Raw genomic sequence first — 16405 nt, 5'->3', positions numbered from 1 at the left:
ATAACTAGACTAAACTACTTTAAAAGTGGTTATAGAATAACAAAGGACATACTACCTCTGAACGTGGTGGGATCTTGTTATTTTTAAATCTGACGAAAAATTCAAGGATTTTTTTTAATGAAATTGAACTTTGTCAGGCTTGATTTGAAAAGAACTATCGTAAAAATCTGATAAAAATCGTAAAATAGCTAGAGAGTAGCTGAGTTGGAATAATCTTAGCTATGTGATTAAACAGAAACATGAAATAGAAGGAGGACTGAAAGGTCAATTGTAGAGAGAAATTACTGTCTCCACTAGCTGTTTCATGTCTTATAGTTTGTTGCTCAGATTAAAATGATGTATATTCTATGTATGTCTAACTTGACCTCTAGGAAATTGCCTTGGAAATAGAGCTGAGTGAAAAAATTGATTAGGGGGTGGGGTGGGTGGTTAAATGGAAATGTTTGGATGTTTGGAACAGAAAAATTTAACAAATAATCTATAACATATCACTTCAGATTTATGAAATTTGACCTAGAAATAATTTTATTTATTTATTTTTTTGTTTGTTTGTTTGACCTTTTCCAATATTTCTTAAGTGAAATTCCATTTCAGGCTAAAATTCAAAAATGCTTTCTGGAAATAGCTTAAGCAAAATACTATGATAGTTTTGAAGAGAGGCCTTTCATTTAAAAAATATCAAGTTGTTCTTTTGCCACCCCTGCTCCAGCTTTTTCTGAGAGAAAATGCTGACAGATTTCCTTGGCTGGAGCAAAAGCAATTTAAATTTTTGTGTTTTCTGGACCTCTTCGAAGCTGCAATGGAAGCAAGAGCATAAGACCTACTCAGACATGAGTAAGGGTATGGTTGCAAAGGCAATTGTGGGTGCAAGTGTCTTTCAGTCTTTGCTTTCTTTTAGCATCTCCAGTATTGTCTAGTCTTGCAAGACTCAACAGGGAACAGTTTTGATAGATGACCCAGAGCTTTTTTTTGTATGGTTTCATGAAAGTGTATCCAGGAAAGGGCAATCTATATTAGGCAGTCACCCAAATGTTATTTCTGTGAATGAAATTTTATTATTGTTCAATGGCAAGAAGACAAGTATCATTTGGCCCAACAGACTGTATTTTTTTGTCTTTGTGGGACTGACTAAAATTAAGGGGAGGAAAAGCCAGTCCATACACTGGATGTATTCCACTGGTTGCCAGCAAAGCATATGCTGCAACTTGGCATCTTAGTGAAAGCTGTGTTACCTTTTGCATGCCAAATAAACTTATCAAAGTTAAGATGGCAAAAATATACATTTCTCACATTGTTTATTGAATTTATTTTCCCTATATACTGTCTCTATGTATGATTTCTGATGTAGATGAACCTACATTTTATTTTCCCACTAAAGTGGGATGCTGAAATAAAGTAATGCATTTGGAATCTTTATCTAGTCTTTTTTTTTTTTTTTTTCCCTGACCCTTAGCTCTGCTGGTTGTTAGATGGAATAATGAGTGTTCTGTCTGCTTGAAATCAGTGCCTGCTTTAAGACAGTAATTCTGTGCAATGTTTTGCAGCTGTCCTGAATACATTTATGTTCATAGCATGAAAAATACAGTATTTTAATGCGCGTGGAAACAAAACAAAAACACAGAACAATCAAAAAATTGTGCAAAGTTGGAAAACTGAATCTTGTTTACATTTGAAGGTAGAAGGGAATTGTAAAGTAGCCTGATCCTAGACAAGCAGTTTGTGTTAATGACTACCTTTAACCATTTTTAAATATTTTGCAGCCTAGTTAATCTGTGCTATATGAATTTATTAATGCAGGAGAGTCCTTTCTCAGAGAAAATTTGTATAAACTGATATTCCTTAGCTCAAGTCCAAATCTGTTAATTAAGGGTCACAGTCCACATTATGAAGTAGCAGAGAGGGACCTAGACTTTGCAGCTGCACTTGTGCAGATCAGAAATTATATTAGATTTACCCTGTTACAACATAGAAGAGATATGATTTTTTTCCTTGATATTTGCTCAGTGAAAGAAAAAAAATCCACTATAGAGTCTTTATTTATAGCACCTCATACATTGGTTCTCTATTAAATATTTCTTATATTCCAGTGTTATTAAAAACAAGTATTTGTAAAAGACAATAAATGCAGAAATGAAAGTTACTGCAGAATCTAGAGGGTCACAAAAATCATTAATGCTCTGACAAGGCAAAGCTGTTTAATGTTGAAGCAGTTATATTAGAAGAGTGACTTGCATTTACTGTTAAAATGGCTTCTTTAAGTATATCTTCTCGGTTGTGCGTTGGAGCTCTATTGCAAGTCCTACATAGTTTTTCAGATCTGAATAAAATTCTATCCATCTGTCTCCTTTCCAGCACCACAGCTCTGTCACACTCTTCAGTGAAGTATGTAGGAGATGGAGAGGCTTCCTTGAGTCTCCAGAAAGGAACTGACATGTGGAACTAATAATCAGGTGAGTTTAAAAGGCACGTCTGCAGCAACATTTTGCTATGAATCTGGTTGTCAGAGGTATGGTATCAGATTAAAGTCTGGGAAAAATATGGGTAATGACTAATAAAAAAAATAAACCAGTGAATTATTAGAGAGAAGTATTTCATAAATATTTTATTCCTTGTAGGCTGATTTATATAGAACTTAAAATTTCCTTGCATTTATTTAAAGTTTTACTCTAAATAACACTTAAAATGCAGATTATTTGTATGCATACAGCTCATTATGAGCAAAGACTCTGCTCAGAATTTGTTGTGAGTGAACTGGATTGGTCTTGTAGGTCAGCAAGTTTATCTACTTTTTTTTTTTCTAGAAATGGATGTTGCTTTCAGAATCAAGTTTAAAATATAAGCAAAATTATTAGTAAGATTCACTTTCCAAGTATGCATACAAAATAGTCAAACAGAAAAAAAATCAGGAATTTAATTGAATGTTCACAGAAAGATTTCTTTCTGTACACCGGTTGGAAAAGTTTGCTCAATTGTGGATAAAGTATACATATTTTAATTTTATTCTAAATTCCAAATACATTTTTTTCCAACAATGAAGTTACATTAAAAGGATTGTTTTCTGACCTGAAGTTAGTCAGTTCTACAGCCATTTTTCCAGCCATTTTAGCAATAATATATGCACATTTAGCATTGCCTATTGCTGCTCAAGAGTGCATTCTTTGCATGTAGATATTTTTTATTCTTTATTCTTTATGACTGTCCATCCTTGCAAACAGCGGGGAATGGGCACAACCCTCTTTCCTGAGAATTGTAGTTTGTGCTTGGTGAAGGGTCTGCTGTTTTCATTGTAGAAGGTACAAGAAAAACTGAAAATATACATAATACCTTCCCCAAAAAGTTCATGAGGGCCAACGAATATTTGGGTGAGTTGTTACAGCTGTCTTTTTCTGCAAGTTAAACTAATAATGAAGACTGAGCTGTAGACTGTTTGCCAATTCTGAGAGTTTATTCTTGCTTAACAGGAATATTTGGGGTCTTTGTCATACCTAGTTTGTGAAAAACAGGTTGGGACATTGTTTCAATTTTATTTAAAAATTGCAAGGTTTAGACGAAATAAGATTTTACGGAAAAAAATAAATGAAGCGGTAAAATAAATGAACAAACAAATTGAACTAGTGCTGAGGAGTACTGTGTTTTTTTCACCTCTGGATTTAAATTTTGAAAGTGAAGGAGTTTGCTTCAGGGCAAAATTAATTCCTGTCATTTCTGTAACTTCTTCAGGAGTTGTTATATTGTTGGCATAACAGTCCTCAAATTACAGGGAGTCTTTCATTCAATAAAAGGCATTAACTTATGGTAAAACTGAAGATAATTCTGCTCCATATTGACTTCAGTGTTGTTCTTTATCTCTGCACAGCTCATCTTTCCTTTCTTTAGTTTCATTATCTATACTGTCATTGTTCCATGTGTGCGTACAGGGGTGGATTTTTGAGGGACAGAGTGAAAGAAATTAAAGAGCCTCTCATACACTGGTTAGATGGTAAATACTGAAGCCATATGTAATTTCACATAACTTATATGAAGTTATGGCTGCCTTGCTCCTTCCCATTACAATCAAGGCTGAGCTGTACCTACTGTTTGTGTTTGCTTTTGGATGTTTTGAGGGTGCACTAATACAGGTAGATACATGAGCACAATACACATACCCAATGAGAGGGGCATCAGCAACATATACACAAATGCATTGTCTTCCCTTCAGAACCAATTCTAGGTAATGCTACTGGAATAACTAATTCATGTTGTGTCCACTTCATCCGTTATGCTGGGAAATGTTAGCTGTTTTTTTCTTCCATTTTCTATATTCCTTCCTTTTACTTAACAAAAGGTGGCTTTGCAATGTGCAGTTCATTTTCTCAGTCTTGCTGCCCAAAGTATCATAAAATGTGGAGATCCTGACAAAGAGGTTAGCCTTACGCTGTTGATGGAGATGGTTTTTCTTATCTTCTAGAAACATTTGATGTGGCACACCTAAAGGCAGTTTATGTCTCTCTAGAATGGTTCATGGGAACAGAAAGAAGTGTGTGTATGTACATCAGGTCAGAGAACGAACTACAAATTTCACAAGATGTCTAAGAGCAAATTTGCTTTACTGCTAACTGCATAGTATACTTCTTTTTTTTTCCCTCTCTAAATTTCCCTTTCTGGTTTAATTACATGCTAATGTGATAAGTTCTGTCAGGCAAAGACTTGTTTTATTTAGAGAAAAGATGGTATGTTTGCAGAGAACATGTCTCAACAGGAGAGCTGAACTCTTAAGAGGAATAATGGCCTCCCAGTTGTCACAGCGAAGCTCAAGGGCAAACATAACCATAGGACCTGGAGCACAGCCTGATAGAAAAGGAGGCAAGACGTGAAATAACAGAAGATGGCATTGAACACTGAGGTGATAAATATGACAGCTACTGTACTCCTAAGGCCAGGATGGAAAAACTTATAAAATCAGTATGATTCAGTGGAGATGTATATATATTGTGATAGGTTTATCTAAACAGCATTATTAAGCAATATTTTTATGTGCAATACTAGTTAAGTAGTCTGCTGATCCTTTACAGTAAAACCAGTAGACATAAAGAGGTTGGACTCTGTTCTATTAAACTGTACAGATACTGAGTAACCTAGGCTCAAGCATACCATCCCATTAACTTCAACATAAAAGGTACATAGACTTTTAGTTTATGAGGATATTGGAAATACTACAGGCAAGGAGGATCAATCACAATGTTGTTTTTGCTGCGATCAATAGAAGACCTCTGTGACAATAAGCTGTGAAATGGTTTTCCAGAACAGCTTATATGTTTAAAGAGTAAAATACGTCCCTTCATGTGGCACTGCTACCAAATAGAGGATTTAATTCAACCATTATTTTCCCTCTAGAGAGCAGAATGTTGCAGCCTCCTGATCTGACCCTCGCTGTTGTTTACTTCCTCATTAAAGCCCTATGAGTATGCTGCACTTTGATATAATGCACACAATATGCAGTTATAAATTTCCTTGACAGGCACTGTCTCTGGTTTATCTAGTGAATGCTATTATCAAGATCCCAGTCCCGACTGAGCCCTCTGGCTGTAGCTCTTGTGTCTGTTAGTTTAGGATTCGTTGTTTATAATAACATTATAAAAGAATTAGGAGCCTTCCCAAATGGGCAGATAGATAATTCATATTAATATATTTTTAAATCTTGTAAGAGAAAGCAAACAGTTTAGTGTTTTTATTACATTGGGGTCTACATTAGACCTAATAGTTACATTTCAAGGTGGGCATGGACAAACTGTTTATCTATATACGTATGTTCACAAGCACTTTAAGATCATGTTTGGAAAATATCGACTTCCACTTCAGGCCAGTCTATGGAACATTTAATTTATCAACAGATGTGATTTTTACAGAAGGCTTATACCATGGCATTCAAGAGAAAAATTTGGAAAATTGCAGAATAATAATTACTACTATAATTATAACAGCAGGGATATTTAAATTTTTTCTAATCATTTAAGAAATAGCTGCTCCTGGAGCTTTACTTACTGAATAAAATTTTCTCTCTTTATTTTCAAACAGTTTTCAATTTTCTGCAGCATTGTGTATTTTTAATTAACTCTATGAATCGTGATTATTTTCCCTGGAATTCAAGAAGCAAAGGTCAAATGTAATTGTAGCGATGTCTTTGCTCTCTCAAGAGGTGTTTATAACATAGAAGAAAACTTCTTTTTAACTGAGAATGTTTTTTACCTAGTAAAGCAAAACTGATCGACTAACAGACGCCTTAAGCTAAAAGTCCTTCATGATCTTTCACATTTTCAAGTGAGTGGTTTAGTTATTAGGAAAAAGAAAAATAACAATATTACAACCATGTTAAATTGTTACAAGGACTAGAAAACAAGCCATTTAAACTAAATTTTATTCCACACTTTTCGTATCCCAATCAATTTTTACTTGTTTCTTCAGTAAGGAAATCCCATTAACCAGACACCTTAATTATGAAACCCAAGAAAAAGTCCCACATTGTCTTCAGTACTTCGTGAGCTTTGCTTTTCAATGGGTTTCATTCTTTAGCAAAAAGTATGCTTAAGAAAAAGTTATAGGTACAGTTATTAGCAACTTTGTACAGAAAAGTTCAATAATTTCAGGTACAGAGACAAGATTTTTAAATTAAGATATACAGAGTTGCACTGATCAGAATATGCCATTATTTTTCCTGGTAATTTATGAATGCTAAACTTTATCTTTTAAATCAATTACTATTTAGTTAAAATCATATATGTGTCTCCCTGAAGTTGAGCAGAAAATGTTCTGACTTTGATTTCACTCTCTTATTTACTTGTCTGAAAAGAAAAGCAATAAATTCTGTATACAGATTAAAGTTCTGATAATTTGGGGAATTGGCAATTTATTTTGGTCAAGTGAATGTTGCTGAATTAACATTGTCGAATGTCTATCTCAGTATCCTGTGTGCTGGCGAAAAGTCTCTAAGACCTGCTTGTTTATTTTGTATTCCTGCAAAAGGAGGAGGATTGTCTGTATGTTAGTGATGATGGTCATGTTTGTGAAATGTCAAGAGCTTTTTTCTCCCTTTATGCTCTTGCTTCATGCTAAGACTAAAGGACTGCAGTTACTTAGTTAACTTTACTTTTAGAGTAGACTTTTAGTCTACTAAAAATACTTTTTAGAGTACTTTTTACTGTATTTGATCTCCCACTTAGGCAAAATTCTTCACAAACTTAGCAGATAAAATGTTATTCAGCAGGCATAGTATTAATAACTGGATATATTTAAAAACCATTTTTATTCTGCAAGAATAAAGAAAACAACAACAAGGAAATACTTTTGGTGATAAAGTGGTAAATGGTGATATGCAACCATTATATATGAAAATCTGCAATGACACATCTAAACACCTTGCATGTATCCTCTGTGGTTCATTTCTTCGAGGTTAAAAACACAATGCCATTATAAGAGGTAAGCACTTCACGTCATGCAATCTGAGAGTTTATTTGATAGAACTGTATCGGGATCTAAACCTTTTTGGTTATTTGTATGGTATATTATCAAGTCAGGAGCAGGGGGGAAGCATGTACAACTGAAAGTGAAGTATTTATATTTAATGTTGGCCATTTCCTGTTGTGACAAGTTGTGACTAATCTTAAATTTGACCTTTGTGACCAACAAATTATACTATGTAATATGCTTACCAAAATCTGGATTAAGCCAGAAAATTGATAATTTATGCTTAGTTAACTTACTAGTAAATTTTGTACTATACAATGACTTAAGTCTTAAATGAATCAATCTATACATTTGTAAATTTGAATATAGAATTTTTGGGTAGAAAGAGTTGCATCAAGTGTGTTCTGTAATAACACTGTCCATGAGCATCTATTCTAGCACTCCTTCACTTCAAAGTTCTCTTACTGAGCAGTGGTAGTATTTGTATAACATTAACAGAGGTAGTAAATGTACTAAATGATCAACATGACTTTATCCCACATATAAAGTAGAATTCATGACACTACAAAACACGATGAAAATCTACTATTCTGTGATTTCATTGAACATATATAGGTGTAGATAAGAGATACTGTTTCTTTAACATTTTATCATAATATGAAAATTTAATTTTCTACCAAGTATGAATAATTCTACTGTGAAATAATTTATCACCAGTATTAATTCAGATGTTGTGTGGTCTCTGAAATCAGCTAGCTATATTACTGAAATCCCACAGATTTTTTCTCTAGTTTGATAAATTAAAATACTGTCATTAATATCATATTCTTCTTCAACAAGTACTAAGTTCCTTACCTTGAAAAGCATTATAGTGATGAGTGCTCTAGAAAAACCTATACAAAATTATTATGTTTCTGTTTACAGTTTGCATTTTGTACAGTAAGTATCAGAGGGTGCAAGAAAATACTGAGTATCTATTCATTAAACTGCTAATGCCTATGTTGTTTGTTGAGCCACACAACCTTATCCATAAATTAATGAGGGCAGGGTTAATGCTGGGAAAGGAACTCTAATTCTTTCTTTTCTAATCTTTTACCTGCAGTCGTGTTTTTTTTTTTTTTTTCCAGCCTAACTCAGATATAAGGGAAAAACACAAATTAATGCCAATGAGGGCACCACAACAGAGAGGTGAAGTATGCTTGTGAATCAATTGTCATAAGGATTTGCATGCAAAATTTAAACTCCTCTTAGTAATGCAATAAATTCTTCTTACTCTGCAAAATTCTGGCATAACCATCTGTTTTTAAGCTCCTTAGAATCCTTAGAATATAACATGAAATGTGTTAATAGGAGAGCAGCATAAGTTTCCTTATTTACCCATCTCTTGTCACTCCCAAGCACTTATCTCAGTGCCATATATATTTCTAATCCATTGATCATCCGAATACATGATGACTTTGGCTGGATTTTGAGCTTCATACAAAAAGAGATTCCCAGGAAAAAGAATGTTAATAGACTTAGTTGGAGCTCCTTCAAGCAGCTGTTCGCTTTGATCTGTAAAATGAATCATCTTCAAAATTCAGTGATGTTCACTGGCCAAGACTTAGAGAGGTTTGACTGATCTCTGCACTGTCTGCATGATAATAAGCCTTTATGTTAGGATTACCTGACAATGCCCTTTTAGGCTGTTTAAAAAGTTAAGGGAATGCTATACCATCTTAGTTTATCCGTGTTTGTGCTTGCGTCCCAAAGTTAGCTTCTTGCTATTGCTTTGGAGATAACAGTCTTGCCACATTAGAATTCGATTGCCTATTACCCTACTAATCCTACTGGCTTGTATTGGGATGTGTATTGGGTAGCCAAAGGCCTTTGGGTATTATAATTTTAAATTCAGCTAATTTCAATATATATTCCATTACTTTTATGTTGTCCCTTGTATAACATTGATGCAAACTTTGTAATGTTTTTGTTCAGCACTTTTAGTGTACTAGCTGTTGGATTTGGCTGTTGTAAAGTCAGTGGAACTGCAGGTAGAAATGTTACTATGAAAATAGAATAGCTGTTGCCTGGAGCCTAAAATCAAGACTCTGAATTTTTGATGACATGTTGAACAGAGAAGGTTATTATTCATAGACTGATGGAGAGATTTACCTATTCTAAACTATGCTGGATTTTTTCTGGCCCCTTTAAAAGAAAAAAAAAAGGAAGAAAAAAAGGCAAACAACAATAAAGAAACATTAAGTCAGAAAGAAAGAACATTATCAGACTTCTTGCCTTTTTGAGGGGCAAACTATAACCTTTAAAGGCCATCTCAAAATTCTAACATGTAGGGGTTTTTTTTTTCATTTTTGTTTTGTTTTATTTTTAATCTTACAATGGGAGGAGAGGAGAAATAATTGTCTATATTTACTGGGCTAAATTCGCCCCTTGCTCAGTGTTCAACTTTAGATGTTGCTTTTAGATTCTTGCTACCAAAAATTGCATATGCTGTGAAGCTGACTTTTAGATGATAAGCATACAGATGAGCGACCAAATTTTGTACTGTTTTCTGTTTATCATATGCAGCAAAATTTTTCAGTGAAGAGAACAGACTGCATAAGAAAGAGCTTGAGATATCATCAAATTCCCAACGTGAAGATTAAAAAAAAAAAAACCCTAAAATCATTAAGAGTGAATTTACGTGATTTTGTCTTGACTAGAAAAAAAATGTCATGCATAAAGGTTCAAAGCAAGACTCCTTAAAACAAAATAAATTTGCTAAGATTTTAACAACTGTGTAGAAAATATGTAGCTCAAACAGTCTTCAAGTTCAAACTCACACTTATTTTATAAGACTATAGCCTTCATTTTCTTTTCCTGGGACTGGAAGACAGGTGAATAATGTTTTAAGTACAATTCATGAGGGAAGGAAAAAAATACCACCAACACATCTTTGTAAACAGGATCTGCAGATTTCCAGAAACGATCATTTATAAATGCTTGAATTCATTCTAGTTAGTAGCATAGGTGAACTAAGATGCAGCTTTATTTTCTTTTTTCATCTATTTTAGTTTGTTTTTTGTTTGTTTTTGTTTTACACATTTCAGAGTTTCATGACACATTTGCTGCAATTCTTGCAGTTCAGGCTAGCTGTAAGACTGAAACAAACCATTCTGAACAGAGGAGAAAAACACACTTTTATTATAATATATAGAGTAAAAACCCTATTCTAACTCTCATTGAAGTTTACCTGATGTCCTCAGAGACATCATTGTTTGATGTATAGAACACTGAAACACTAAATTAGGTTGATTTTCTGTAGAGCTTCTCCATTTATTTCTCTCATGTCTAGGACAGAATTATTAATCTTCTTTTCTCTTGTAAAGGACTTTTGAATTAACTGATGACTGTGAAATTATTAGTGGGCATGTTGTTATTTTCTTCTCATTTTAAATGCTTCCTGCCACCTGCCACACGAATGGAGATCTGTCCTCCAAAATGGATGTGTTTGTTTCTAGAAATGTCTTTTTAAAATAAAAGCTAAGGAGAATTGCTGAAGAAGACTGCATAGTTAACACTGCATGCTCAGAATTAGTCCTGCTGGATTTTCAAATTGCTACCTTTGGGATTCTGATGCTACAAAGCTTTTGAACATGATGACTACCTTTCTGTAGAGCCCACGAGAATACATGCAGTGGGTTAGATTAATGCCCTGTCTAGGTCTGTATTCCAGGTCAGAAGTGGGCTAACAGTGAACACACAGGAGGAGGAGACCCTTGGTGATAAATCCATTGAACAATTTCCCGATATGTGAGGAAAAGGGGCTACTTGAATCTCTTTGTTTTTAATATCCTGACAGGTTTTTCTTTTGCAAATACTTCCCCCCAGAAATTGTGAACTCAGTTTTTAGCATTCACAATATCTTGTGTCAGGGAATGCCACAGTTCACTTTTGCATTATGTGAAGAATTACCCACCTGGTTTTTAATTTTGAGTTTCCACCTGCACATTTTCAGTTGAGGCTGTCTGGTGGTGGAAGAGGCAGCTAACTGACTTTCCCTTTGCCTCCTCCAGTCCTCCTGTGATTTTTAGCTGCCTCTGTGTTAACTCTTTTCTAGATCGAGAGTCCTAGCTCATACAGATCTTCCTTCTGTGGAATTTATTTGGTTACCTTTGATCATCTTTGTCCACCTTTTTTCAAATTCTACTATATCCTTTTGTTAGATGAAAGGGCCGAAATGACATCATGACAATCATGATGTGAGCACAACACTGACTTGCCAGGTAGCATTATACTTTCTGAGGTTTTCCTGTGTTTAATACTAATTCCTGAGCTATTGAACTAACATTTTCATAAGGCTATTATTTTAGCTCAAGATCTCTTTTGTTTGGGGTAGTAGTAGATTCAGAATCAATCACTGGATACGTAGTAAGAGCTGTTTTTTGCCAAGTTCATTACTTTACATTTGTGTTGTTTGAATGTCGTCTGCCATTTTATCCCCAATCACTCAGTGCCACAGAGTCTTTCTGCAACTCTTTTTTTGTAGTCAACTTTTGTTTTTCTTTCCCTAAAAAACTTAGTGGCAGCAGCAAACTTAATCTCCTCTCCATTCTCTTCTTCTGATCAGTCCTGAATGTACTGAGCAGCTGAGGCCCCAGCAAAGATCCCTGTGGGATTCCACTGGTGCCTTTCCTTCACTGAGAAAATTGACTATTTATTTCAGCTCTTTGTTTCCAATCTTTTAGTTAGTTATACCTGTGAGGATCTTCCCTCTTATCTCATGTCAGCTAAATTTAAGACCCTTCGGTGATTGGACCTCACTGAATACTAATGGAAATCAGAGTTGGCTGTGTTAGCTAGCTCTCCCTGTCCTCACTCTGTGTCCTTCCGCTTATTTCTTGTCAGAAAATTCGAGTGGATTGGGAGGTAAGACTGGTAACACAGATGAGTACTAGTGCAAAGTGAATGGGAATGGTTTGAGTCTACATGGAATTTACAGCATTGCTCAGGGGTCTTTCTACCTTCTTGTAACTCTGGTTTATTGAATCAAATCTAATGCCAGTTTTCAGCTTTCATCATGATAAGTTTGATGTTACAATTCTTCAAACTTTCAAATGTACCTTGTGTTCTGAGAGAGAACTGGAATAGAGTGGAGAACAGAGACTGCAACAGAAATCTAACTCTGTACTACTTTCTAATTTAGAAGTCTCTGTCATAGGCAATAGGAATTTAGGAAAAGTAAACCCTAAAACAAATCTGGTGGGTTTTGTTTTGTTTTGTTTTTGAAGTGCTTCTAAGAAGAATATAGGAAATTAATACATTCCCCCATAAAAATTTAATTGTCTGAAGATACTTAAAAGCTTAGTAAACAATAAAGTATAATGTACTCTGAAGAGATTTCTACTTCAATTACATTTGTACATAGTTTCCATAATGGATTGTTAATAGGAGAAACAGACTCAAATTCAAGAGAACTAAATATTTTATATACAAATATATGTGCAAAGATTTTTCATGAAATTTTAATGAATGGTTTTTATCTATTTCTAATCAACTTTGTACCAGCACAGAAAAAGCCAACTCTGTAGTTTTACCAAAGGGGAGCATGCAAAAAAAGAAAACAAAACAGGGTTTTAGGAAATGTGACCTCTCAGTCCTTACTCTAGCAGGCAAAAAAGCATGAAAGTGGGAATTATTGCTTCTTTTAAAACCATAAACTGTGCCATTTGTCTTGCTTGTTCTACACATTGATCTCTGCTCTCCTTGGTAATCAGAAAAAGTTTCCAAGTGTAATTACAGAAGATCCTGAACTGGAACTTATTACTGGATTGGCAGTCTTGAGACCACCCACGTACTGAATTGATCTTAATTTACCTATAGATTGATTTTTCCCTACTGTCTTTTCTGTTTTGATATTTCCAGAAATGATACTGCTTTTTTGTTACTAATTCCAAGTCTGAAATAGGAATAATAAATCTTTTGAGTCAGGATGAGCTTAAAAGGTATCAAATTATAAGGTAAAGGTGGTAATTGCTGAGTACCAATTGTGGCAGCAGCGTGTAAGGACAAAAAAATATCACATTGGTACATTTTCTCTTGAAAGCATAGATTTTTGGCTATCTCTAAACTAGCTGTCATTTGTGCTGCCAAGCATCAGGAGTTCAGCACATGCTAATTACCTGAGCCTTTTCACAATGTTCTCAAGGTGGGTTGTCACCCACGTCTTTCCTGGTCTGAATGACCTACTTCAGAGTTTGGGCATCACTAATGAAGCTGTAATAGCACCGTTTGGCCTGGGGTCCACACCTTTTGCAGTGTCCTCTGCAAAGTAGGGCATCTCTCTGAATGTCTCTAAAGCACTAACACTAGCATAGACAGAGTTTTAACAAGTGCAAATAATAGACCAACACATTGTTTGGCTAGCTTTCTTCTCTCTTTTTCCCTGAATATAATTCATCATAGGGTTTAAATCTAGTCATTGGTCTTCATATTTATAATCACACTTTTTCAATGCTCCAATCCTGTGCTCCAACTCCCAGGCTTAAACATGTGTTTGAAGGAAGGAGTGTATTGGGCCAGATGGTTGAAAAACTCAGTGGTTGCTAAGGTGACTGGAAGTAATGAGATAAAGGTCACAAAATCATCAGGGTGGTAGATAAATTTACCGTGGAAGAGCTGTTCACTGCATCTCTCAGCACAAGGTATACAGGGTGGGAAACTTCTACAGTTTGCTGCCACTGAAGATTATGAAGGCAGACAGTAGCAGCAGATCAAGAAAGGGCTTGGACAAATTCACAAATGATAGGTCTGTGAAAGGATGCCAAAGGAAGTGGGACAGGTTGTGCCACCTTAATATTAACTGTGATTCTGGGGAAGAATAAGGGAGTGAACCACAGAAAGCGGCCAGGCTTGTGTGTTGCCCCTAAGTAGCTTCACTCATTGAACCTGAATAGTGGGCCAGGTGGACATCTGCTCTGACTCAGTAGGGCTTTTTTTTTTTTTTTTTTAATATTATTATTATGCAGTATGACAGCACTGTCATCATACACATTGCTCCCTTATCTGGTTATCTAAATTACATTCTTATCAAGCAGGTAAATTTTTAAGATTTTGCTTTCCCTTTCTTGTACTTTCCCCAGAATAAAAACTGGTATTTGGAAACCTAATAAACCAGAACACTTAGAAAAATAAAGTATTGCTGCCAAATACATCTTACTGAATACCGAGAAACTGCATTTATATCAGTGATGCCCCTCAGAAGTACATTGGTGAGATGCAAAGCAGAATTTAAAGAATGGGAGCAATGAATAGTAAGAGTGATAGTCACCACAAGGGTTCTACAGAGCAGACTGATACTGTAAGTCTAGGTATTTTTAGTTTTCAAATCCACAATTCTGTCTTTCTGCCAAGCAAGCATATTTGAAATATGAGAAAGCCCAATCTCTCTCCAAATATCAGACAAACTGTATTTTATGTGTGCATCAAAACCATCACCTTCAATGGTACTTTGAATCCTGACTAATTTGGGCACTTCTGCTCCTTTATTTCAGGGAAAGTATCTTTCATTCATGTAAAATATTGTATTGAGGAGAAACAGTTTACTTTTTTTTTTTTTTCAGGCACAGTGGCATGTATGGTTAATAAATTTTGTATACAGAAAGATTTACTAATATTATACAGAACTAATGTGTGCGTTTGTAGGATGTAGATGTTATGGCAGCTATAGTGACACAGGGCTGAGTTTGGCTATCCTGACATCAGAGATCAATCATGTTATGTTATTTTGCTGCCTTTATTTATTTTTATTTTGACATTGTCATGTTACTTTATATTTCTTGAAAGTGATACAAACTTAATGGAATGGTGAACATGGCATTACACAGACCAGATGTATGCACTGTTTTGGATATGTTGCTCTCTTTCCCAGATTGATTACTATTGTATTCTAAGAGGTTTATATTATTTGCTGCACCAAGCATGAAAATAAGTCTTTAGACTTTTACAGCATGAACAATCTAAATTCTAATGGCAGAAACCATTGTGACAATATTTGAACACTGCTTTTAGAAGCTCAAAATATTTCTGAAAATTCAGTGCATTTCTTCTTCAGTTGGCTTGGTGATATAAACTTTGTATTCCCAAATTCCAAACAGATAAAGCAACAAAATAACAAGCTAATCAAAATTAGCTATTGTTTCTCTGCTGTTTTGGGATAGGGTATGAATCCACAGGTTTTCAAAGTACAGCCCAAATTTGGAGATTGGGCTGAATATTTATCCAGTGTAAGTCAGTGCAGCCCTGCTTAGAGTAGTAAAATACTACTTACGCAGCTAAGTATCTGTCATGTAGGAGCTGCTCTTCAGACACGGCTGCAGAGACCAGGTCTCCTTTGCACAGCCATAAAACTCTGGAAAATACTTAACTGTCAGTAAGAAGAGAGAACTAGCTTACCAGGCATAAAAGACCTTACAACAATAAAAAGAGCTATAACTAGTAATCTTTCATGAAAGTGCTTATAGAAACAGCATTTTCTGAAATACAATTTAACTTACTTCCCAATGTAGGATTAATTCATTATTAATAAATTAATTATCAAGAAATCCTTTGAAATTATAACTCTCAGCAATCCACACGAAGTTTGTGTACTTGTTGATTGTGCAGTGTGAATAGCCATCAAATGCAGAATAATCTGTTACAAAGCTGTGAGATCTGATCTATTTTTTAAATGCAAAGTAATAGAGTACACAAGTGAGACAATATAATAGACACAAGTGAATGTAATTTGAAAACAATTTAATAAAGTTTAAATTGCAAGAATGCTTGTTAATAAAAGGAAGCAAAAGCAGCTTGTGAATTATTCTTATGAAAATCTTCATATTTATACCTGAAGTGCTTCCACTTTGAACCATTTCTACAAGTGAGCCATATATTTAAAATGTGAAAAAGGATGCTGAAAATGCCTCCCTCTTTTACAAAAAAAAAAAAA

General features: G+C 34.7%; 1 protein-coding gene across 3 annotated transcripts in view; it reads left to right on the top strand.

The window, feature by feature from the left end:
- TENM1 (teneurin transmembrane protein 1) overlaps positions 1–16405 on the top strand; it is an 848278-nt gene that overhangs the window by 99625 nt on the left and 732248 nt on the right. For all 3 annotated transcript variants that reach the window (XM_048070576.2, XM_067005240.1, XM_067005241.1), the window contains one exon: positions 2353–2450. The gene's annotated coding sequence lies outside the window, so the exon portion shown is untranslated. The remainder of the gene's footprint in view (positions 1–2352; positions 2451–16405) is intronic.

The sequence above is a fragment of the Anser cygnoides genome, chromosome 13 (genome assembly GCF_040182565.1).
Source record: "Anser cygnoides isolate HZ-2024a breed goose chromosome 13, Taihu_goose_T2T_genome, whole genome shotgun sequence".
Classification (NCBI taxonomy): Eukaryota; Metazoa; Chordata; class Aves; order Anseriformes; family Anatidae; genus Anser; species Anser cygnoides.
Note: the sequence above shows the minus strand (reverse complement) of the source record. Positions and strands in the feature narration are given on the sequence as shown.